The sequence below is a fragment of the Scaptodrosophila lebanonensis genome, unplaced genomic scaffold (genome assembly GCF_003285725.1).
Source record: "Scaptodrosophila lebanonensis strain 11010-0011.00,11010-0021.00 unplaced genomic scaffold, SlebRS2 tig00000232-arrow-arrow-pilon, whole genome shotgun sequence".
In the NCBI taxonomy this organism is placed as follows: Eukaryota; Metazoa; Arthropoda; class Insecta; order Diptera; family Drosophilidae; genus Scaptodrosophila; species Scaptodrosophila lebanonensis.
This window is the reverse complement of record NW_022060622.1, coordinates 171,106-196,958: the sequence shown is the minus strand read 5'-3', so window position 1 is coordinate 196,958 and position 25,853 is coordinate 171,106. Positions and strand designations below refer to the sequence as shown.

The 25,853-nt window shown below is 45.6% G+C and overlaps 1 long non-coding RNA gene across 1 annotated transcript; it reads left to right on the top strand.

Moving 5' to 3' along the window:
* The first annotated feature begins 17,352 nt into the window (after positions 1-17,352).
* Positions 17,353-19,406, top strand: LOC115630039. The gene is made up of 2 exons (XR_003995978.1): positions 17,353-19,139; positions 19,206-19,406. It is a non-coding gene; the product is annotated as an uncharacterized LOC115630039 (long non-coding RNA).
* Positions 19,407-25,853: the final 6,447 nt, after the last annotated feature.

The following is a 25,853-nucleotide window of genomic DNA, read 5'->3' as shown; positions in this document are numbered from 1 at the left end:
TTATAAATCAAAATTAACTTTTCGGGGATAATTCGACCGTGCATACAACGTGCTGGAGGTCTGGAGGTGTATGTCGTAAGGCAAAGTTGCTGATTGGTTCTACTGGTGCGCGATCCTTATTTGACTGCGCCTCAAGCCGACTCATTCCCTCCACGTGGGGACCTCTGGTAACATTGGACTAGCATCCGCTGGAGCAATGGCTAAAATGAGCGACGAACGCTACCTCGGTTTGAGGTTGGTGCGCTGGGCTTGGTACCCGCCACTGTAAAAAACGCCAAACTAATGAAAACGTTGAGAAAGCCTCGGATACGGACCCCCTCTGATGACGACCTACGCAAACGTTTTAAGGACCACGATATACGGATATGCACTTGGAATATCCGAACCCTCCATAGGGAAGGTGCCACTATCCAGCTGGTAAATGTCCTACAGAAATATAGAGCTGACATTACCTCACTCCAGGAAATGCGATGGACTGGACAGGGATGCTCGAAAGTATCTACCTTCGACATCTACTACAGCGGCCATATAGAAAAGCGCGAATTCGGATGTGGATTTGCTGTGAATCAAAGACTGCGACATCTTGTCTCCAGATTCATACCGTTCGATGAACGACTGGCAGCAATCCGCATCAAGGCAAAATATTTCTATATTAGCATTATTTGCGTCCATGCCCCGACGGAAGAGAAAGACGAGTCCTCAACATGATGTCAAAATCGTACTTGGTGACTTCAACGCCAAGGTTGGAAGGGAAGGTATCTGTTTGGTCACTTCGTAGTTTAAGAGAATTAAATTCAATTAGATATTAAGAATGTTTTGAAGTTTAGATTTAAGTAAAAATGAATTGTTTGCACATATGTTATTGTTAGGCGCTGTTTACAGCTGTAAGTTTTTTTGTTGTATGTTGCTCTCTCGCGCTCTTGAATGCGATCCAATTGCGCATGAGAGCAAGCATAAGCATTGCATTACTCGACAATAAAGTCACTTAGAAAACGGAGATCAGACTGTGCAGTTCGCTTTTGTACCTTTCTGCTTAAATTCAGTGCGAGCCAAAAGCAGTCTGCCATTTTTTGTGAATTTACTTCGTTTGGAAGTAAAGAGTTGGAATCTGGACCTTCGCTTTTGCCATACCGGCAAGTTTCCGGCTTAAGCCGTACATTTTGGCGCCCCCGGGTGGACTTTGGCTTTTCTTGGTCGCCGCTGGACTTCGTTCTTCGTTGGATTCGTTCCTGTACGTGGATTGCTGAACTTGGGCCTCACATTGGGTTTGGATCTTGGCAAGTTCATCCAGCATCCATATGACTTTCCATAACTGTCAGGGAAGTGCACAGGTAACGAATACAAATTAAGTTTCGGCCACATATGTACATATGTGTACATTGTCGGCCTGTGCATAAATAAATAAATGCCAATTGCCAAGCGACAACCATACATATGGATGTACGTACATAACTGCGCTTAGTTGCTGCAAGGTGGACCGTGACTTTTTTTGGAAATCGGAAAATTATTTGTACATACATATGTACATATATTGACATTAGTAAATGCAAAGCTTTAATAAAGAAACTAAGTCAAATAGTACTTAATTGATTTGTATTATTTAAACTGGTTGCGCTTGGCATAAAATTATTCCCAGTATATACATACATTTACATATAAATATATACACGCTCATGTATATATACACACATACATACATACATAATAAAAAATTTTAGTCGCGCCAAATTCTCGGCTGGGTCGTTGCGCTTTACCAATTTGCCGTTGCTTTTTGTTTGGTACTTGTGTCCACTGTCCGTCGTTGCAGCTCGGTCTGCAAACGGTTACATCTGTACATAAGCACACACAAAGCAACAAGCAATCGTGCGTTGGCTTTGTGCATTCTTCTAGCGACTGTGAATTTGCAGCGATTCTCTTCGCACTTGCTGCTTGTGCGCTTTCTCGTTGCGCCAGCCGTCGATGTTGGTTCTGCTAGCGCCTGCGTCGCTGCCGAATATTTACTCTATTGTAGCTGCGCTGCCAACGTTTGATAACTCAAATATTAATTCGAGTTATTGAACTTGTGTTTGCTTTGCGTCGATCAGCTGCGCTAACTAATAGAACAGTGCCGGCCAAATATATTAGGCACACTTTTGAGTTTGTGCATATTTAGGCAGCTTAACTTAAAACTTAAATATATTAGCCATCGTACCTGTCCATTAGTATAGTAGCGTTAGATTTGATAATCGCCAGCCATTATTAAAATTTATCAATACACCGCCTTTAATAAAAAATAATCAAAATGCCTAGTAAAAGATGCAAGCAAGTTCAGAGCAGAGAACTAGACGAGTCGAATTCTAGTAAAGCCGACTGCTGGCTACAGTCGTATGATAATGTGGTTCGCGACATTGAACGCATTAAACGCTCCATTCAGAGTACCCCAGTCATCGAACCGTTCGAGGTTGAGTGCAGGCTAGAAATTTTAAATAGGTATATAGAAAAGGCATTCAAAATACAAGAAGAGCTCGACAACATAAATCCTTCTCTAGCTTCTAGAGCAGACTTAGAAAGTCTGTGCATCACAGCAAAGGCATTGCTCATGAGCAGAGGTGGACGGGCAAAACTCCATACGGATAGTTTAGCCAATTCCACAATGAGTGGATCCTCTCACAGCCGGCAACTTCCAGCAATGAAGTTGCCGAGATTTAGTGGAAACTATTCCGATTATAAAAACTTTATTGGTCTTTTTGAGAGCTTGGTCGACGACGATCCATCTTTGTCCAATATTGAAAAGTTCAACCACCTACTTTCATGCCTAGAAAAAGAAGCGCTCGGTACCGTAAGAGCCTACCAGGTAACCGAGGATAATTATCCTAAAGCGCTTGGAGCGCTTAAGCGCGTGTACTATAATAGTTGCCTTATCGTATTTGATAGCATTGCCAAACTTTTTGATTTGCCCAAATTGCAAAGCCCGTCAGCTGTGTCGTTGCGTTCATTGATTGATAATGTTCGCGCCAGCTACGAGTCGTTGTTGTCAGGCAACGATAAACAAATTTCAAACTTAATGCTTATACATTTGGTTATGAGCAAGGTTGACCTAGGAAAGCCTTGACTACAGCCGTCTTCCGTCTTGGGAAGATTGCGAGGCTGCGCTCAATCGACGTTATCAGCATTTGTCCGCTGAAGAATCGTCTTGTGGCCGTAGTCAAAAAAGTTGTGCCAATTATGCAAAAAAGGGTAGTAAAGTTGCGCTACCAGTTGCTCAGCCTAGTCAGCCGTCTGGTCCGAAATGTCCGTTCTGCCAGTCGAATACAATTGCAGCGATAACTCGAGACGAATGTTTCAATTTCGTGAAACGGTCTCTGTTGTGTATAAACTGCCTTAGAAAGGGTCATACAACGAAAGTGTGCAAATCAGTTGGGTGTAGAGTTTGCTCAAAACCACACCACACAATCCTGCACAAATATGCTGAAAATTTCCCACATCCTGCATCTGTTAGTCAGTCAGTAGCTGCCCAGCCGGCAACGCCAGCACAAACTTCGGTTGTTAACCATGCAACTACTGTGTTTGACCAGGTCATATTAGCTACGGCAGTTGTTCGAGTTATGGATCAATCAGGATCTTTCCAACTTGCCAGGGCCTTACTCGATTCAGGTTCCCAAGTCAATTTCATGACGGAAGAGTTGGCCAAATCGTTGAGTTTACAATGGGAAAGAAAAGATATAAGCTTGCTTGGTATAGGTAAACGAAAATCTGCTTCACGCGTCGGCAACTTCACATTCGATTCTGAATTTGGAATTTTGAGCGCTATTTCGTTCTACTAGCCTGAAAAGGCTGTGGTAAACGTTGATGTGCCTGAGGGTCTTCAGTTGGTAGATCCTCAATTTCATAGGCCACAACGTGTTGATATGCTTCTTGGAGCAGATGCATTTTTCGAGCTTTTGAGAGAAGGGCACGTAAAAGGAACAAGTGAGTCTCCATCTTTACAAGCAACAGCCCTCGGCTGGATAGTGGCTGGCCGATGCCAGTCTGCGAGCTCACCCAAGTCTTGTTCTGCGTCCCTTGTAAGCTCAAGTCATGATATCTCGCTTGATCATGAGGTAATTAATTTAGACACACTTGTTCGCAGGTTCTGGGAGTTGGAAGAAGTTCCAAATTTAACTGAAACAAATTTATATACCCCAGAACAGATGCTTTGTGAGAAATCATTCGTGAATTCAATCACTCGTTTGCCCTCGGGTCGGCTTAGTGTCGCATTGCCATTTAAATCTAGCCCTCAGTGTCTTGGCAACTCATTCGAGAATGCTAAAAGGCGTTTTTTGGCACTAGAGAGAAGAATGGCTAAGCAGCCAGAAATACATGTCATGTACAACAACTTTATGTTGGAATATATTTCGTTGGGCCATATGACTGCCACCGACAATAGAATTCCGAGAGAGCCACATTATTTTATTCCATACCAGTGTGTGCTAAGACCACAGTTTTCGACGCGTCGAGCAAGACGTCGTCACAGAAGTCATTAAATGAGATTCTTATGGTTGGTCCAACCATGTTTGTACTCCACTTTGTTGAGGTTTCGAATTCGGCCATTTGCACTGTCGGCTGACATTGCCAAAATGTACCGGCAGGTTGAAGTCGAAGAATCACAGCGCAATTTCCAGTTAATCACTTGGAGAAAAGGCCCTACAGAGCCACTTCAAATATACCGATTAAATACGGTCACCTATGGTACCGCATCGGCACCGTTCTTGGCAATTCGATGCCTAAAATATTTGAGTGAGCTGCACGCCCAGTCACATCCACTGGCTTCTAAGTCATTAGTTTCTGACTTTTATGTGGATGATTTGCTATCTGGCGCAGATACTGTGGAAGAATTGCAGCTGTTATATTGCGAACTTAATGCAGTTTTAAAACCATTTGGGTTTGTTCTTGCAAAATGGTCATCTAATTGTAAGGATTTTGAAGTCTAGCCTTCTGACGAATTCGTCATTGGACATCAAGAGGACACAAAGGCTTTAGGCATCGTGTGGAATCCTCATGATGACGCATTCAAATATTCTACAGCAAACATATCGCTAGACGTAGGTCCTACAAAACGGGCAATTCTGTCGTTTATATCGCGTCTGATGGTCTGGTTTTGCTGATGCCTCAACAAGAGCGTACGGGTGCTGTCTCTACATCCGAGTAGAGCATGAGCAGAACGTGACAGTGCACTTGTTGACTGCGAAGTCCAAAGTTGCACCATTGAAGACCAAATCGGTTCCACGCCTGGAGCTTTGCGCAGCTCAGTTATTGGCCAATTTATGGGACAAAGTCAGGCAACTTCTGCACACGCCATTGGAGCAAGTAATTTTCTGGTCAGATTCAGAATTGGTGTTACATTGGTTGCAAACGCACCGGTCTCATCTTAATACATTCGTTGCCAATAGAGCAGCAAACATTCAGGAACTAACGTCAAATGTGTTGTGGCGTTACGTTCCCACAAAAGAAAATCCAGTGGATTTAGCTTCGCGTAGTTGTACCACAACTGAACTGACTGATTCACATTGGTTCAATGGTCCGCAATTTTTACTTCTGGATCGTTTCCTTTGGCCTCAGAATTCACATCTTGAACTGACCAAAGAGCAGTCAGAGCTGGAGCTGCGAAAGAGTGCTACGGCTCTCATCGCGTCCGATGTACCTTCTAACCCACTTATTGATATAGTGGAAAGGTTCTCATCGTATCAAAAAATTATTTGCATTGTTTGCTACATTTTTCGATTTAGAAACGAAAAACGATTTAATCACAGCTTTTGCAGATGAAATCTCGAAGCTGGACAAAACACGAACTTTGCAGCCCTCGTATCAAACGCTAAATCCTTTTCTGTGTCCGCATCGGAACGGTCCACATGAACTTACATTGGTACGAGTGGGCAGTCGCTTATTAAAGGCACCAATTCCTCATAATGCAAAGTTTCCGTTGCTAATGCCAAAAGGATGCCGGTTTATTACCTTGTACATACAATATTTACATGTAACAAATTGCCACGCTGGTCCTCGGGCACTTGTCGGCATTCTTCGTCAGCAAGTATGGCTGATAAATGCGCGACAAGCCTGTAGCGCAATTGTGCAAATTATGGGAAATTTGCCCGCTGATCGGCTACATGGATGTAGACCGTTTGAAGTAAGCGGAGTGAACTTTTGTGGTCCAATACCTGTCTCGATGGGAATTCGTGGCAGAGCCCCGGTCAAAATGTATGTCGCAGTATTCGTGTGTTTTACTTCTAAAGCTGTGCATATAGAAATCGTAACCGACCTGACATGTAATTCATTTGTAATGTGTTTGTCTAGATTTGTCGGCCGCCGTGGGCTTGTGAAGCGCCTGTACTGCGACAATGCCACCAATTTTGTGGGTGCTGCACGCATGTTGGCGGACTTCAAGAGCAGCTTCAACGCCAACAAGGATGCCATCGTTTCAGCTGCTGCCACGAAGGGAATAACATTCGTGTTTATTCCCCCACGAGCACCGCATTTCGGCGACCTTTGGGAGGCGGCGGTCAAGTCCGTAAAAACGCTTCTCCTAAAGGCAATAGGAAGAGCCCGACTGCGGCAAGACGAGTTGGCGACCGTGCTGGTGGAGGTGGAGGCCATACTCAACTCGCGGCCGATCATCGCAGACAGCACCAACCCAAACGACGGCGAGGCCGTCACACCAGCGCATCTTCTCGTAGGAGAAATGCTCACAGCGCTGCCGTCCGAATCAACGCAGCCCGTGGTCGAAAGCAAGCTGACCTACTTGCAACGCTGGCAGCTGATCTGCGGCATCAAGCAGCGGTTTTGGGCCGATTGGTCCAAAGACTACCTGCTAAGCCTGCAACAGCGCCAGAAGTGGGCAGTAGGTCAGCCCGATCTGGAGGTCGGCACGGTGGTTCTCGTCCACGAGGACAACCTTCCACCGCAGCAGTGGATGCTGGGAGTCGTCGAGGGAACGACTCGAGGAGCAGATGGAAGAGTGCGCGTGGTGACCGTCCGAACTAAGGCGGGCCAGTACACTCGCGCGATCCATCGTTTGGCCCCTTTGCCAAAAAATATTTCTTGAAGCCCTACGGGCGTTCAACGCGGCCGATGTTTGGTCACTTCGTAGTTTAAGAGAATTCAATTCAATTAGATATTAAGAATGTTTTGAAGTTTAGATTTAAATAAAAATGAATTGTTTGCACATATGTTATTGTTAGGCGCTGTTTACAGCTGTAAGTTTTTTTGTTGTATGTTGCTCTCCCGCGCTCTTGAATGCGATCCACTTACGCATGAGAGCAAGCATAAGCATTGCATTACTCGATAATAAAGTCACTTAGAAAACGGAGATCAGACTGTGCAGTTCGCTTTTGTACCTTTCTGCTTAAATTCAGTGCGAGCCAAAAGCAGTCTGCCATTTTTTGTGAATTTACTTTGTTTGGAAGTAAAGAGTTGGAATCTGGACCTTCGCTTTTGCCATACCGGCAAGTTTCCGGCTTAAGCCGTACAGTTCCACCTGTCGGAAAACACAGCCTACACGTCAACGCGTCCGATAACGGAATGAGGCTAATTGACTTCGGCGGCCCGGAATATGGTTATTAGTAGCACCAGATTCCAACATCTCGACATCCACAAGGCGACCTGGCTATCCCCTGATCGACAGACCCGAAACCAAATCGATCATGTGATGATTGACGGAAGACATGTATCTAGTGTGCTACATGTTCGCACGATCCGTGGAGCCAACATTGATTCGGATCACCACCTTGTAGCAGCCAAGGTACGCACCCGTCTTAGTGTGCATTATAACGCACAGGTAGGCACACGAAGAAAACTAGACGTCAGTAAGCTGCAATCACAAACGGTAGCTAACGCCTTCACCTCTAGACTCTCGGATCTGCTTCGCCGAAGCACCTCCTCCGAACCCGAAACAATATGCTTACAGTGGAGTAATATCTCGCACTCTCTCGCTACCGCTAGCAGAGAGGTGGTAGGCTACTACCGCCCCAAGCGAAATTGCTGGTATGATGATGAGTGCCAACGTACCAACGAACCCTACAGTCATCAGCGACGCGAGCTGTTATAGAACGATACAGGGAGAAGAGAAAGAATGAGAGACGCCTTTTTAGACGCAAAAAAAGGGAACAAGAAAGGCGTGAGGAAGAGGAGATAGAAATGTATGGAAGCAGAAGAGATGCCAAAAAATTCTACGACAAGGTAAAGCGTCTTACTGCAGGTTGCAAGCCCGGGCCAACATTCTGCAAAGATGAAAGCGGAAATCTGGTAACACCCGACTATGATGAAGTTTATTCAGCCATATCCAGGCTGAAAAATGGCAAGGCTGCAGGAGCGGATGGACTCCAAGCCGAGCTGTTCAAAACTGGCGGCGAACAGCTGATCGGGTGCATGCATCAGCTCTTATGCAAAATAAGGTCGGAGGAAAGTATGCCCCCCGATTGGAGTCTTAGTGTACTATGTCCCATATATAAAAAAGGCGATCCTGCAAATTGCGCCAACTACCGCGGAATTAGCCTTCTACCCATCGCATACAAGGTTCTTGCTAACGTAATGTGCAATAAACTGAAGCCGTACATAAACGAACTGATTGGACCTTATCAGTGTGGCTTCAGGCCTGGTAAATCAACAATAGACCAGATATACACATTGCGACAAATCCTGGAGAAAACCCGAGAGAAACAAATCGACACCCATAATCTTTTCGTCGACTTTAAAGCCGCTTTCGACTCGCCCGATAGAACGAAGTTTTTCGCAGCCATGTCTGAGTTTGGTATCCCTGCAAAGCTAGTACGGCTTTGTATGATGACGTTGAGAAACTCTTGCAGTTCCATGTTGGTAGGAAAGGACCTCTCTGAACCATTCGATACCAAACGAGGTTTCAGACAGGGTGATACCCTATCGTGCGACTTCTTCAATCTTCTGCTGGAAACTATTTTGCGAAGGACCGATGTCAATCGGGCAGGCACTATTTTTTATAAAAGTGTCATGCTACTAGCGTATGCCGACGATATTGACATCATTGGCACAAACGCACGCGCAGTGAGCGGAGCTTTCACAGAAATTGAGAGGGAATCGAAAAACATGGGTTTGGCGGTAAACATGGACAAGACAAAATACTTCCTATCTACAAGCAGACAGACTGGAAACAGTGTCTCTATAGATAGATATGACTTTCAAGTAGTAGAGGATTTTTTCTACCTAGGGACCAGCATAAAAAACAGCAATAACGTCAGCTTGGAGATTCGCCGTCGGATAACCCTTGCCAACCGGTGCTACTATGGGCTAAGTAAACAGTTCATGAGTAGATCACACTCTCGACTCACTAAGCAAACCCTCTACAAGTCCCTTATCTTGCCTGTGCTTCTTTACGGCGCTGAAGCATGGACATTAACAACACCTGATAAGGCGACACTGGGAGGTTTTGAGAGAAAAATCCTGAGACGAACCCTAAACGTTGACGGCAAGTATCGAATACGAATGAACTATGAGCTGTATGAGCTATACGGCGACATTGATGTAGTGAAGCGCATTCAGATCCAACGACTGCGCTGGCTAGGTCATGTCGTCCGCATGGATGACAGTGCTCCAGCCAAAAAAGTATTCGAATCGGACTCTGCTGGTGGACGACGCAGAAGAGGGCGACCGTGTCTGCGATGGAAAGACCAAGCTATGCAGGACCTTAATAGTCTTGGTGTGACCAGTTGGCGACAGCAGGCACAAGACAGAACACGCTGGCGAGGATTACTCGACGCGGCTAAAACCGACATCCGGTTGTAATGGCCACAAAAGAAGAAGTACAAGGACTGGCATTCCGCCAGGTGCGTAACGAAGATATGTACATATGTATGTATGTACGTATAACAATACATAGTAATTATTGTACTATATTTGCTATTTTGCTAACTTTAGAGAGCGTCGAAAGAAGAATATTATATAGTAAATAAACTTATAATTATAAGCACATTTTACTTAGCCGAGCAAAGACGGACAAGACCTGCTAGTACTATATACATAAATATTCATATGTATTTACATATGTATGCACATATAACCATACATAGTATTTATTGTACTTTATGTCCTAGCTCTCGAATCGTACCAAAGTAATTTGCTGTTTTGGAAATGAACTCTTTAGAAACTTTAGAGTGTCGGAAGAGAAATATCATATAGTAAATAAACGTATAATTGTAAGCACAAAAACTGAGCCAGCAAAGACGGGCAAGGTGTGCTAGTATTTAATATGAAAATATGTTCATCTATAGAGAAAGTTGTCGAAGAAAGCAGACGTGTTATTTGTTCGCCCCGGAAAATTCTATAATTATAAAGTTAAACCAAACAGTTTCTACACACATAGTGAAAGAAAAGAAGAATAGTCAAATTAATGCAAATCGGTGTTGTGCTCCGTTCAATCAAATTGTTGAAATAACTTTAAATTACTAATTTAAAGTAACCCTACTGTAAAAAGGCGCAGGGCGTCAGGGCTGAGAGGTCAAAGGTCCACAGGCAAATAAAATGGTGGCTTTTCAATTTTCACTGTGCTCTTCCGCACGTATGTATTATTCCCTTGTCACAATTTTCAGACTGACCTTACCTAGTTACATTTTATGCCCTTAACTAGCGCGTGGGAGAGAGAGGGCGCTGACGCCAGCATATGTGCCAGCAGATGTTGCTGGCAGGTGTTGCCAGAAGAGCGCTGCCACAGCAACACCCCCCCCCCCCCCCTTGCAGGATGCAAAGCCGGTGCCTTCTAGGGGAGCGCGCCAGCGAGGACCCAGCCTAGCTGGGGAGGATCCCTTGGTAAATCTCTGCCCCGAGCACGACGGATATCGTGTTTGGGGTGTTCCAGCGTTCGTCCGCCAGGCGCACATTGCCATATTGGCCATCCGCTGGCAATGTAATGCGCCGCTGGGGGCTGCGATGTGCGAGGTCCGTCAACTCTGCTAGCGCCACGTCGTGACGCCAGCTGGACGCCCTGGACTCGACCTCAGCACGGCCCACTTCGGTCCCGTCCGATGAGAATGATGTCCAGCCGAGCGCCCGCATGAGTGCCCTGCAAATGGTGCTGGTCGGTGAGCAGGCGTTGAGTAGAACCTTCACCTCCCATCGCTTACTCCTGCTCGTCATGAAAACCGAGGCGGTAGGCAGGACACTGGTGCCCCACAAGGTTGGGCGCTGGACCGGCGCTTGAACATATCGCGGCGCTCGATCTGGCGACGGCGTGCGGGGATGAGCTGACGCGCGAGGAGGCGATGGCGTGCTGCTGTAAGCCAGAGCGCATGGAGGCGACGGCGATCTGGCGTCTGGTGACGATGGAGGAGGTGCTGTTTTGCGGCTTGGTGGTTGGCGCGGCGACGAGCCGACGTGCAGCAAAGTGTGGTGCGAGGCCCCCCTCGTGTGCGAGGTAGTTCCGGCAGTACTGGTTGATGCCCACTACACGGGCACGTTTGACGGGAGGCAGGTTCAGGAACCGCGGGCACTTCTTAAGGGCGTGTACACCACGACACATCCTGCATCGGTAGGAGTTCAGTCCCCTTGGCTGACGAGTGGCAGAGGAACGGACTGGGCGATGAGATGGCATGTTGGTAGTCTGTGGGTTTAAAGAAAGTATGAGTGATTGTGTCAAAAATGGAAAGGGAAGTGGCAAGCAGTGTGTTAGTGGGGATTTAGGAAAGCATAGGGAGTAGGACGAGTTTCGCGACGGGCCGTTGGATGACGCCACGCGCCGTTCGGATGTCGACCACCCGGACCTTGCCGAGGAGCCATTCGTTCGCAGGAATATTGTCCTCTTTGACAATGACCATGGCGCCAGGTTTGAGGTCCTCCTGCGGCTGCTGCCATTTGTGGCGCTTCTGCAACTCCTTCAGATACTCTTCCTTCCAGCGGAGGCACAGCTGCTGATTGAGCGCTTTGAGGCGCTGCCATCGATTGATAACGGATAGCGCGTCCTGCGCAATTTCCGGCTCAGCAATGGAGAGGAGAGGCCCGCCGGTGAGGAAGTGGCCTGGCGTTAGCGCCTGGACGTCGGTGGCATCTTCCGACATGGGCGCGATCGGATGTGAATTAAGAAGCGCCTCAATCTTGCACAGGAGTGTGGAGAGCTCTTCAAAGGTGTACTTGAAACTTTTTACGCCGGCTTCCCATAAGCCGCCCATGTGGGGTGCGCCTGGCGGGATGAAACGCCATGACACGATTTGGTGCCCGTAGGATCCGACTATCCGTGCCCGGGCTGCTTCCAGGAAGTCACGCTCTAACGCTTTTGCTGCTCCAACGAACGTTGTCCCATTATCAGAGTGAATTTGCTGCGGACATCGCCGTCGGGCGACGAAGCGCGCGAAGGCCGCCAGAAACTTATCGGTGGTCAAGTCGGAGGTTGCTTCTAAGTGGATGGCCTTCGTGCTGAAACACATGAAGACACACACGTAGTCCTTCGTGATGAGGCAGGCGCGGCCAGTATAATTTTTAATTTCAAACGGGCCCGCGTAGTCAATGCCTGTATAAGTGAACGGAGGAGAAAAAGTACTACGTGGGGCCGGAAGGCTGCCCATCAGCTGGGTCTGCAGTCGCTTTTTATACACGACGCAGACCTTGCACGAGTTGATGGTTGCCTTGGCCAAATTCCGCAGTTTGGGGATCCAATATTTCGCCCGGATGAGGCTGACCGTCAGCTGGTTTCCGCTGTGAAGGGTTAGTCGATGGACGAAACGGACTAGGAGCCGTGAATAGGCGCAGCTGTACGGCAAAATAACCGGATGTCGCTCGTCGTAGGTGAGCGCGTCGGAGGAAGACAGTCGGCCGCATGCCCGGATGATACCGACATCATCCATAAACGGATTTAAGTTGAGGATGAAGCTGCCGGAGGATATCTTCTTTCGGTTTGACAAGGCGCCGCATTCAAGAGGGTCCTTTGGGTGCAAATCGTTAGGATCTGCTGGGTCCGGACCAGCTCCTGGTGTGTCAGCTCCATGGAGGACGGAGAAGAAGCCTTCCGGCCGCCTTGCACAAACCGTTGGATGTACGCCATGACCCTAAGCGCTCTCCCGAAGTCGGAGAATCGCTCAAGAAACTCTGGAGCTGAAGGCAGTGTGGCGAGATGCGTTTGGACGCGGCGTTGTTCCATGTCCGTCTCTTGTGGGGGCTGCTCTTGAGCAGGCCAATTCTCTCTCGGCGTCAATCCGTCCAACACTGAGTCGGAAAGCTACTGATCGGAAGGTGTGGCAGAATCGAAGCACACATGTCGGCCAATAGGACTGCGCCCCATAGCTCCAGACGTGGCAGTGACACCGTTTTGGTTGGGGCCACTCTCGTTTTTGCTGTAAGGAGATGGACTCGGACTTCACGGAACTCTACTCGGACGTAGACTGCGGCTCCGTACGCCCGCTGTGATGCGTCGCAGAAACCGTGGTATTGATACAGGCAATCAGGGTGGAAATCGACCCATCTCGGGATTCGGATCTGGTTCAGCTCTGGGTAGGTCTGCATGAATATTTTTGACTGCACGATGACCGGGGCCAGCCAGCCTGCCGGATCAAACAGTTTCGATATTTGAGACAGGACCTTGCGCTTTGTAAAATGGAGCTCCTTCTCCATGCCATTTACAATGAAGAGGAAATCGTCGGTGGTGGCCTTCCAGCGAATACCCAGTGTTTTGGCCAAGCTGGCTTCTTCCTGGTCCAAAAAGTCGGCCCGCAACAGGTGCTCTACCGGGAGACTCCGCAAAAGCTCCTTCTCGTTTGCCGTCCATTTCCGTAGCGGAAAATCGGCAACTTCAAAAGCCTTCTGAAGTTGCCCAATCGATGACAACGTGTCCTGCCTCGAATGCGCGCCAGTTAGCACATCGTCCACGTACATGAATTCGGTCATGATTCGGCTGGCCAGTGGGTACTGCGCTTGTGAGTCTTTGGCCAGCCGCTGAAGCACTCGGATGGCCAAGAAAGGCGCACAGTTCACCCCAAAGGTGACTGTGTCCAATTCGTAGTCGCACAAGTCCCCATCTAGATTGCGGAACAGGATCCTCTGAAACGGAGTGTGTTCAGGGTCGACTCGTATTTGTCGATGCGTGGTGAGGGAGGTAATAATTGGAGCGGCATGTTGGCGGAAAGACTTGGCGCATGTGCCCCAAATCCAGGTAATCCTGTATGACCGCGTCATATTGCGCCTTCAATTGCGCGTTCCGCTTTAAACGCGCCTCATTCCTCAAGAACTGAGCCAGCGCGATCGATCTCGAATGGCCCAACTCGACGCTTTGCGGATCCTTGAAAGGAAGCGAGACCAAGTATCTCCCATCCGCCTGTCTTCTGGTCGTGCGCTGGAACAGCTGTTCGCAGACCAGATCTTCTGCCTTGGAGCGGTTGGCTGGGACTTCCTCCACCTCCCAAAACTTTGTGAGCAACGGGTCAATAGTTGGCTCATTATCCAGTGTCACCCTTGTTGCGAACGATGAGATGGAAGTTTCGCCAGCGGACACCACCGGACCAATCAGGATCCAGCTGAACACGGTTTCTTGAGCCAAATATATTGGACTTTGCTCCGGCCAAAAATATGGAAGGTAGGATGTCAGCGCCGATGAGCATGTCTACTGGCGAGCTGATGTAAAAGGTGGACCCCGCCAGAGGCAAATATGGCAGATTTTTCAGTGCCTTTGGAGGGAATGAGCACGATGGAATATTCCCAGCCAAGCGTGGTAGGACAAAAGCCGATGTCGACCATTGGCTGGGTAGGCGAGAGCAGCTTAAAAGTGCATACCTTGGTGGTATGACCCGAGACCGTTCTATTGAGCCCGGAAACTTGGGCTCGAATTCTTTTGAAGGGCAGCTGGAGCCTGCTGCGTAAACGCTCTGAAATGAAAGTTCCCTCGGAACCTGAATCAATCAGAGCGCGTGCTGTGTAAACGGTGCCCACGTGAAGAAATCTGACGATGGCTGTGCCTAATAGCACGCCTTGGGTCTGCGAGGAAAAGTAAGTCTGGACATTAGGCGGAGTGGACTGTATTTCGTGGAGTGACGACGGAGGAGCCAATGTGGGAGGCGCGAGTGGAGATGGGGCACCGCGGTGCATTAACGTATGATGGCGCCCCTTACATGTGGAACAGGTGTACTGACTCGTGCAGTCCTTCAGCTGGTGCCCTCTGGCGAAGCAGTTCAGACACAGCTTTTGCTTCTTTATCACACCAGAACGCTCCTTTACCGTCATCGCGAGAAAACGCGGGCATAGACGAATTGGGTGGTTTTCTCTGGAGCAGAGGTTGCAGGTCTGCGCCTGTACGCTGACCTTTGCCTCAAACGAGTTGACCTTCCTCGCCGCCGGCTCCTTTTGAGCTGGCTTCGTCACGCGGACGCTGGTGCTCGATCGCACATCACTTATCGCTTCGAGAGTTCGATAGCGATCTGACAGGAACTGGTTCATATCGGACCAGGGAGGAATCTCAGTCTTCTCTTCAACGGACTGTTCCCATAAAGAAAGGGTCAGCTGTGGGAGTTTGGTGGAGCAGAAAAAGACTAAGCCGCAATCCCATTTCGGATAGACGCGAATTGCTAATGTACACAGCCGTAAAAAGATCCCGGAACGTAGGCCATTTCAAATAATCGCCAGAGAACACCTCGGTATCCACTGGTGGAACATTGAAGCCCCGAGCTTCGACAGCAGGCGCCGGGGTATTGTGTGAGGCGGATGCCTGTTCAATCTGCCCGGATACCAGACAAACACCCCGCTCGTAGACGCGATAGCAATTTTCGTATCTAGATTGCATCGCCTGCTTATCAGGAATACCGGCCTCTAACTGGTTTAGAACACGACCGCTTTTCTTGCTCAACCCTTTCCCAAAGGACCTTGACTTGGTCTAAATGAGTCTTGAGCGAGGCAATTGGATCTGATGCGGATGAGGAGCCCAAAAGTGCCTCGAATTGGCACAGGTTATCGCTAACCGAAATAAAGTTTTCAAAAGCCATTTGAATTTTTTGGGCCGCAATCTGGACAGCTGATCGCGTAGCTGGACTTGTTCTCGTTGCAACTGGAACTTCCAAGGAGCCCTTCTCATTATCGCTTGGCATTTTGAGATTCCACACGAGCCAGACAAACGAGAAGCAGAAGTGGGAGCGCGATAGGCGTTACGGATGGACACGGACGATATGCGCCGAATTCAACAATTGGCGTTTAGGACTACGCCTCGCTTGTTGGCGATGCAAAGCAGGACACAAAAAAATAATGGAGGTGGAAGAATCCTTAATTCGGCTTCGCTGGGTGTCCCAATATGGCTTACGCACCGTACTGCTCGTAACCAAACACCTGGAGGTACCGTTTGGCTCTTTGGTGAGTACCGCTAATACAGCTGGAGACGCTGAATAATTTCGAAGAACCAGCAAGAAGAATAAAGGCGGCCACACAGAACTTGGTTAATGGCACCGAATTGACGATGGATGAATGTTTGCTACGGGATTGGCAGCCCCGATGAGATACCGATAGAATCGTTCTATGAGAACGGTAACGGCGATAATTAAATTATTTATTAAATTTGGTTCCCTTCTCATGATGCGCTGAAATATTGCGACGAAAAATCCAGAATGAATAACCACAGCCAGCAAAACAATCAAAACTCCGTTTAAGTAAAGTTGAGGAAACAGCGCAGCAACAAAATATATGTGCACTTAATATGGTGAAAAACCAGCTGAAATATGCGATGAGGATCCAAAAGAAACAAAAAGGCACCAAAAATTTAATTTGTATTTGATTTTATTAAGTTCCAGCTGTGATAAAATCACTGCCGCCAGTAGCAATCGGTTCTACTGGATTATCGAAATTAATCAATTAATTATCTGCTACTCGTGACCGCGACTAGTATTTGGTCACACTCCAATTTTCGACAACTGTGACTTTGATTATTTCCGATAAATCCAATGCACATCACTTGTTGCTTAATTGGGCGATTAAAATGTTTAAGCGAAAAAGAGATTGTTGCCTCGCGTAGTAAATTGATGATGACTCGGTTCGTTTGCCCGTAGGTCTGCCAATAAATGTGTATGCCAATAGATGTGTTGGCTGATGATGGCGCGGTAAGGAAATGGTGCGAAGTTTGTGTTATGGGTTAGTGGAAATGGATAAAACGTAAACAAAACCCATATATGTATAGTAAATATAACCAGGCGCGGCAAATATATGCTGTGCCGGTATGTGGTGTTAGGGTTTAGGTTATATATGTGTGGATAATGTGTATATAATATATACATACATATGTGTCGATGCAATATACAATGTATGTAATGTATATATGTATGTGGAATATATGTATGTATGTATGTAAATGTAGTCAAATGTGGATTTGAACTATATATATGTATGTATGTCGTATGTGTAACGTGCAAGAGTATAAATATATACGCATATATTTATTGTGCTTGGAAACATGCAAGCGTTAAAAAATATGTTTCTTGTATGTGGAACATGCAAGCAATAAGAAATATGATTGTTGTATGTGACGGTGATTGTGCAGTGGTAATGTGTTCAGGCGGCAAATCCAGTTGTGTTTTTCACTGGGCACTTGTTGCATATGTGAGTGAATATGTCCCAAGTATGCCGAAATGCAATCGCGAACGGACAGATAAGTTTTATGTTGTGAATTAATGCACTTTATTTCTTGTATGAGCTGACCGGCGCGGTACCAGCCGTATACAAAGGGGCCCTTGGATCAGGGACGGAAAGCGGGATGCGGATTCCGTTTTGGGGGTCGGCGGCCAGACCGACAGAGAGACCAAAAATGGCGTGAGTATTGAGCCGAAAGTAAATTTATACATAGCTGTGGTTCTCCTTATAGGACTCCAACGCCAGGAACAAGCTGGGGCGACCGGATGAATTGCACAGAACGAGGGATATTGTCGGAGGTGCAATCTTGGAGAGATCTGGCTCGAAGGACCATGTAAAAAGGCGCAGGGCGTCAGGGCTGAGAGGTCAAAAGTCCACTGGCAAATAAAATGGCGGCTTTTCAATTTTCACTGTGCTCTTCCGCACATATGTATTATTCCCTTGTCACAATTTTCAGACTGACCTTAACCTAGTTGCCAGCCGGCCAGGAATGTTGCCAGCAGAGCGCTGCCACACCAACACCTACGAAATTGACTCAAAACATAAAAACACATATTCTTTAATACAAATACACATCACAATACCAATACGCGAGCTATTAGTTAAAATCCCAAATACACATACCCCTGCAACGCTTAATTGCATCAACGGTCAGCATAACAAGAAAAAACTCAAGTACACTGTCCATCATGGCATCGCAGCGAAGCCACAAAAATGGGAGATGATGAGCAACGCATTCTTACCGTGCTGCTGGAGCGTCTGGATATTATGGCTGGTGAGATGAAGTAGCTGCACGAGAGGGTAAACTCTTTGGAGCGTGAGGTCGGGGAGCTGTTGGTATTACGGGAGCGGGTCGGTGGGCTGGAGACGAAACTTGCTTCTCAACTCAATGCAAACATCGTATGTGACCTGCGAGTGCATGGAGTCCCCCACGCTAAGGGTGAAAATGCACGAGCACTGTACAGCGCCCGCTGTTTCGCCATCCAAGCTACACCACCGCCGAGGATACGGGAAATTTTCCGCACGAGGAAATCGCAAGTATCTACGGTCGATCCCGGCATAATAATTAGATTCTACAATGTTTATGAAAAAACACGTTGCTGAGGGCAGTCGCAGCTTATCGTCGAACAGATAAAAAACCACTAACCTTACAAATGCTGGCCTTTGACTCCCTACCCCCATATATGTAAATGAGCAGCTTTCAAGGGAGAATTATAGGGACATTTTGGAAATCTCCTTACAAAAAAATATTGCCCCGTCTTTTGTTGCCCGAACGAAAGGCAGTGCAACAGTACGAAAGATACGATTTGATGCTCGTGCACTGTGTTCGTCATCAAGTAACAATAACAAATATATATGGCAAGTCTCGCTACTTTGTTCGCTCGTCTAATTACACCAACAAATATTAGGCAAATGACGGTACTTTTTTAGCTACTTTTATATTTTGCGTTTCCCCTGCCTCAGATTGCTTTGTCTTGTTCTGACATTTAGTTTGCCTCAAAGTGTTGCATGTGACGCGTGTGTTACTTGCGTAGTCAAAAACAAATAGCGTTTTGATAGGTACAACATATAAAAAGGTACTAATGAAGTATTTATACAAATAAATGATATACTCGTACAATTAAAAAAAATTACAATTTCAGAATTGCATATAAATTTATTGTGAAGGCTCTACAGAAGACGAGTTGCGCAGAGTTCTGCAGCTGTCCAAGAAGAGGTCGTACAGAAGACAGGAGAAAAATATTAAAAATAAAGAGTTGATATAAATGTTAATATTTGTACACCTTAATTTAATGTATTAAGTAATTATTATGTATCCAATAAACATAATTCGGACGAATTAATTTTTATTTGTGTATTAATTTATCTGTCTGGCAGAGCTATACCCAAATGGGGTAATCACGGACTAGTTCATCACAGACCAGTCCATTGAATAGACCACTCGTTTAAAAGGGACCAGTCCATTTACTAGCCCGATGTTGGCGAGACGGGGACCACCCCCAAAGACTTTAGACCCATAAGTCTCTCATCTTTCCAAGTAAAGACGTTCGAGAGACTTTTAGGCTTCCATTTAAGAAGCAAGAATCTGCTCTCAGAGCTTTCAAGCTCTCAACATGCCTACTGTAAAGGCAGATCCACAGAAACGGCTCTCCACGCCGTTACTTCGAGTATTGAAAAGGCCCTCAGTACCAAACTTTACACACTAACCGCCTTCCTAGACATAGAAGGCGCTTTCAATAATGTGTCCCCAAACGCCATTACAAGCTCACTTACAAACCTGGGGGTAGACGACTCCACTGTGGAACTGGTAAGACAGCTTCTCACCAGGCGGTCCATCAAATCCACACTGGGGCTGTCCACATCATCCAGATATGTAAGAGCGGTGTTCTCTCACCCTTCCTATGGAACGTGGCAGTCAATACACTCCTACGATCTTTGGATGGCATATGGCTTATGCATATGATGTGACCATCCCCTTCTCGGGAAAATTCCCTCAAATTCTGTTCGAGCGCATAACCGATGCACTGAGCATACTGACTACTTGAGCGACGTCAAGTGGCCTAAGTGTAAGCCCCAGCAAAACAGAGCTGGTACTATTCAAATGGAAGTACAAAATTCCCCCTTTTCATGCCCTGTAAGGTTATTACCGCCGGCCAGAGTTTATGCTGTAAATAAATAAAGTGCCAAGGTGTCCGCCAATAAAAGGAGGGCGGTATGCCAAGTGAATATGTTTCCACGTGTTTTATTTCCTTACTTTAAAAACAGGAGGGTGCGCTTCAGTGCGCGTTCGACTAAAACAGAACTGCCCTACCAAAACTCCTTACATTTCATCAGCTTAAACTACTTGAACTTCATGGGCTTACAACTACTTATTACTACTACTCGACGCGTTGCGCAGCAGGCAGCCGCGCGTCGTTACAGCCCCATACTGAATGGGGTACCATTATCCTTCAGCAGTTCAGTCAAATATCTAGGCTTGATACTAGATAGGAAGCTGGACTTTAACCTGAATATCGAAGACAGAGTGAGGAAAGCCACAATCGCACTCTACACCTGTAGGAAATCCATTGGACGTATATGGGGCATGGCCCCGTACGTAGTCAATTGGCTACATACCTCAATTATCAGACCAAAACTCCTATATGGAGTCTCTATATGGTGGCCATCGCTGACAAGAAATTCGTCTCTTCAGAGACTAAATAAAGTTCAACGGCAAGCTGAACTAACGATCTCTGGTGCACTCCGCACCACCCCCAGCGACACACTAGATGCGATTCTGGGAATACTCCAAAAACATCTCATGGGGAAAATGAACGCCACGCTGGCGGCCCTTCACATGAGAGAAACCAACCAATGGTCAGAGGAATGTGTTGATCACGCCAAAATCCTGAGAGGAAACGACATAATCCCCTCAGTCACCGACTATTGTACCCCAAAGGAGTACCTCCATACTCCCTTTCACACCATCATTCCTTCCAGGGATGAATAGAATTTAGGCCCTCCAGGCCCCGAAAATTCAATAAAAATATATACAGACGGTTCTAAGCTAGGCAACCGCGTAGGCGGAGGTGTCTTCTGCGAAGAAATCGGCATCAGAAAAGCCTTCAGGCTCCCGGATCACTGCAGTGTATTCCAGGCCGAAATCAAAGCAATTCAAGAAGCTCTCTTCATACTGCCAAGCGCAGTTACAAACATCAGAGAAATCTGCATATATTCGGATAGCCAAGCGGCAATAAAATCCCTAGACATCCCTTCCAGACAAGGAGAGCATCGGTATGCCGATGGCCAACTGTAAACTGTCCATTCGGAACCACTTCGATTTCATTGCAAATCAAATGTGGACCAACGACACAAACCACCACAAAATCACACGTCAAACGTGGCCCATCCGCGATAGTAAACGGACTTTAGAACTCTGTAGGCTGAGCAGAAGCTAATGCTCACCTGTAATCACGGGGCACTGGCTGGTGGGCTTCCATGCCGCTAGACTACGACTTCAGCAGAACGACTTCTGTAGAAGTTGCAGAGACGAAGAAGAGGATGAAACAGTTTCCCACCTCTTCTGCGACTGCCCAGCCTTGTGTAGGACCAGACAACGCTCTCTAGGAGATGGCCACCTCCCAAATCTTTCGGAACTAGCAAAAAGAAAGCCGATAGACATTTCTAAATTCATCCGGGCATCCGGATGGGTGTAACAATTTGCGCAGGAATGCAGCCAACCACGGGATATGGTAAACGGACTTTGTCCTACCTACCTACCTTTGCTGAGCCCCGTGAAATAGCCTCGTTTAAAATGAGTGTTCCGCCTGAGGCTTTTACAATTATATGGGATCCAAAATGTTGGCCTCCACATATGTTTGTTCAGTTTAGGCAGAAAAAACGAGTCTCGTCACTGCCTGTTGATTTACAGCCTAGTACTCTTTCTTCGAAACCAACGTCAAGTATGGCTTCAAAAAACTAGACTCGCGACCTTTTTCGCCTAATATTCTGTATCAGAATGTTAGGGGTCTTTTGTCCAAGCTCGGGAATTTATTTCTGAGCAGTTTTTCTTTTGATTCTAATATTATTGCGCTTTCAGAAACGTGGTTAAATCCTACGATTTCTGATAATGAAATTTTATCAGATGACTTTTTTATTTTTCGTCATGATCATCCGATTCGTCGAGGCGGAGGGTTACTGATTGCAGTCAAACTCAACCTTCGGTCGGAAATCATTGACAGTGATGTGCCAAATGATGTTGAATTTGTTGCTGTTAAAGTAACTTTTCCGTTTTTTGCTCTTTACATCACTTGCTCGTATATACCTCCCTCTTCCGATATTCAAGTTTATATGCAACATATAACTTGTATTAAAGGAATTTCCACTCATCTCCGTGACAGAGACGCATTTGTTTTGCTAGGTGATTTTAAAGTGCGTAACATAGAATGGTCATTTTTCAATGAGTCCCATTTTTTGGTGCCCTCAGCAAAACATGAATTTTTGGATTGCCTGTTGGACCTTTCTTTGTTTCAAATTAATTCTATACTTAATCACCTCAGCAAATTGCTTGATATCGTCTATGTCACTGACCCTACTAGCGCAGTTGTCTCTAGGTCTTCACCCCTGTCAGTTCCTGAAGATACTTACCACCCTACTTTAGAAATCTCACTATCATTTTCAAATCACACTTTTATTCCTACACTTAATTCTAACAAAATACGTCGTTGATTTCGCAAAGGAAATTTTTCTTTGCTTTACGAACTTATTTTAGCAACTAATTGGTCCTTTTTGTACAGTGCAGTTGATATCAACATTTTCTATGACACTATTAATGCTCTTTTTGATGTCTGTATCGCAAATAGTGTCATATCGTCTGCTTCATCCAAACCTCCTTAGTTTTCACCAAGACTTTCAAACTTTAAAAATGTTAAATCTAGATGTTTTAAAAAGTATAAGCAGTCGGGCCTATCTCTAGACTTCTATAAATACTCTATAGCGAAATCGAATTTTGTTCTTCTTATTTAACGTTGCTATAATAATTACCTTGCCCGATGCAAGATGCAATTTGCACAGGACCCTAAACAATTCTATAAGTTCGTTAACTCTAAACGTAATACTGTTTCTCTACCTTCATAATTTTTCCTTGATGACAAAAAAGCCAGCAACGATTCTGAAGCTGCTGACTTGTTTGCCAACTTCTTCCAGTCAACTTATTCCTCTGTCTCTATTAGTAGTACCTCTTATCCTTATAGCATTTCATCTTCCCACACTATTTACGCTCCCATAATTACTGATAGCTGTCTACTTTCTGCTATCAAATCTCTAAAATCTTCATACTGTCCTGGAGCAGACAACATTCCTAGTTGTGTTCTCAAGGAGTGTTCTAGTTCCCTTTTACAGCCATTACTTAAAATCTTTAATCTGTCACTTGGTTCCTCAATCTTTCCAACTATTTGGAGAGAATCTTTTATTATTCCTCTTCATAAAAAGGGTGGTAAGTCTGATATTTCAAACTACAGAGGAATTGCAAAGTTGTCTGCCATACCGAAAATATTTGAAAAAATAGTTTGCAGCACTTTGCAGCACCTCTATAAATCTGTCATATATCATTGGGTCAACATGGTTTCATAAAGAGACGGTCTACTACGACCAATTTGCTGCTAAAAAATGCAGACTGATGTCGTTTACACTGACTTCAGCAAAGCATTTGACTCTGTGAACCATGATCTTCTCCTCTTTAAGCTATATCGTATAGGATTTCCCTCCGCTTTTTGTGTTGGATTTCGTCTTATCTAAAAGACAGATCCCAACGGATCTTGCTTAGGTCGCACATTTCTAAGCCTGTGTTTGCATCATCAGGTGTGCCTCAAGGTAGCCATCTTTGCCCCTTCCTTTTTACATTATGTATTAATGACCTCCCCGCTACCTTGTCACACTCTCATATACTTATGTATGCTGGTGATGTGAAACTTATTCTGACTTACAAAGACCCTTCTCATTTTCATCGCCTGCAGGATGATCTGAAATGCATGCAATCTTGGTGCTTAGCTAACCACTTGCACCTCAATTACTCTAAATATAAAATCATGACATTTCACCGAACCTTGCCTCATTTAGGGACGTATACGATTGACAATGTGCCATTGCAACGTATATCGACTGTTGAAGACCTTGGGGTTCTTTTCGATTCCAAATTGAACTTTAACCTTCACATATCCAGTATTGTCAATAAGGATAAGGGATTACTTGGATTCATTAAACGTTGGTCCAAGGAATTTAATGACCCTTATACCACTAAGCTTCTTTACACTGCTGTAGTACGCCCTGTGCTTGAATACTGCTCATGCGTTTGGTCTCCATAGTATAGAAAGCATCAGGAAAGTATTGAGTCTGTTCAGAAGCAATTCCTTCTTTTTGCTCTACGTGGTTTAAGCGGGGATCCCAATCTTTGCTTGCCATCGTACTCTAGTAGCATGATGCTTATAAACCTTCCTTCCTTAGTAAATCGAATTATTTGCCGTTCATATTGGCAAGATGCACAACTGATTACGCTTTGCACAATCGTTTTCGGGTCATGTGCAGAAATTATAATGATCTTTCACATTTACTTTCGACAGGACTCTCTCTCTCTCTGTTCTATCAAAATTATTCTTTATAATTATCTTCGGGGAAATCTCTGACCACTTACTGCTGTGAGTTGGAGCATACCTTGCCGAACTGGCATTTAAATTTTCCCCTACCGGGTTGGAGATTTTCCTCTTTCTCTTTCCACCTCTCTCTTTCCCTGTTTCTCTATCTCTCTTTCCATCTTTCTTTTTCTCTTTCTCTTTCTACTTCGTACTTTTTCTAATTAATTCTTAAATATAATAAATTTTCCTCCTCTACTTACTTTTTGTATTGTTTTTTATTGTTTTTATTGTTTATTGTTGATGTACTAAATAAAATAAAAATATTTGGTACACGTCCACAATCAAACTCAAGCCACGTTTCTTACTTATACTACTATGGAATTCAATACATATCAAGTTGTATACTAAACTTATAAACTAGGCTTACAACTACATCCACGCCTACAGCCATTTCGCTCGTAACGACGCCCTGCGTGTCGCAGCATCCAGCTAGCGCGTCGGTACAACATACATGGTTATAACTTCCTGTTATCACATTATCACTAATTTCAATGAAAAATTCGAAGAAATTCGGGAGTTATGGAAAGTAACTAATTGCGGGGGAGAGGGGGAGGGAACGAATTTTGATGTCTCTAGCTCTTACAGTCTCTGAGATCCAGGTGTTCATACGGACAGACAGACGAACGGCAGGGCTAGATCGACTCGTCTTGTCATGCTGATCAAGAATATATATACTTTGGGGGTCTGCCACGCCTCCTTCTACCTGTTACTTTTTTCAGCTCGCGCAAACCTAATATACTCTTGTACATTTCATGTACTGAGTATAAAAAGAGATGGTGCTCAAAAATTAAGCACATAATAAGAGAGAATGTAATATAAAAGAAACAAGAACGCTACAGTCGATACCTTGAAATACCCTGTACCCAGGTAAGCTTCCGTCACTGAATTATATGCGCCCATAGCAGAAGCAAAAAGAGGAAGAAGAAGAGCGAACTTGTTGCTGCGGTTCGGGGGGGTTGTACTGTAGAGAATTTGTTTCGCTAATAACTCTTCTTAGAATTATCCGATTTAAATGAAATTAGAAACAAAATTAGTATTGAGTATGAATTATGTGTGCAAAGTTTGGTTTATGTAGCTTTTGAAATGTGGGCGGTACTGACAAAATTCTGTAGCGGGGGAAGG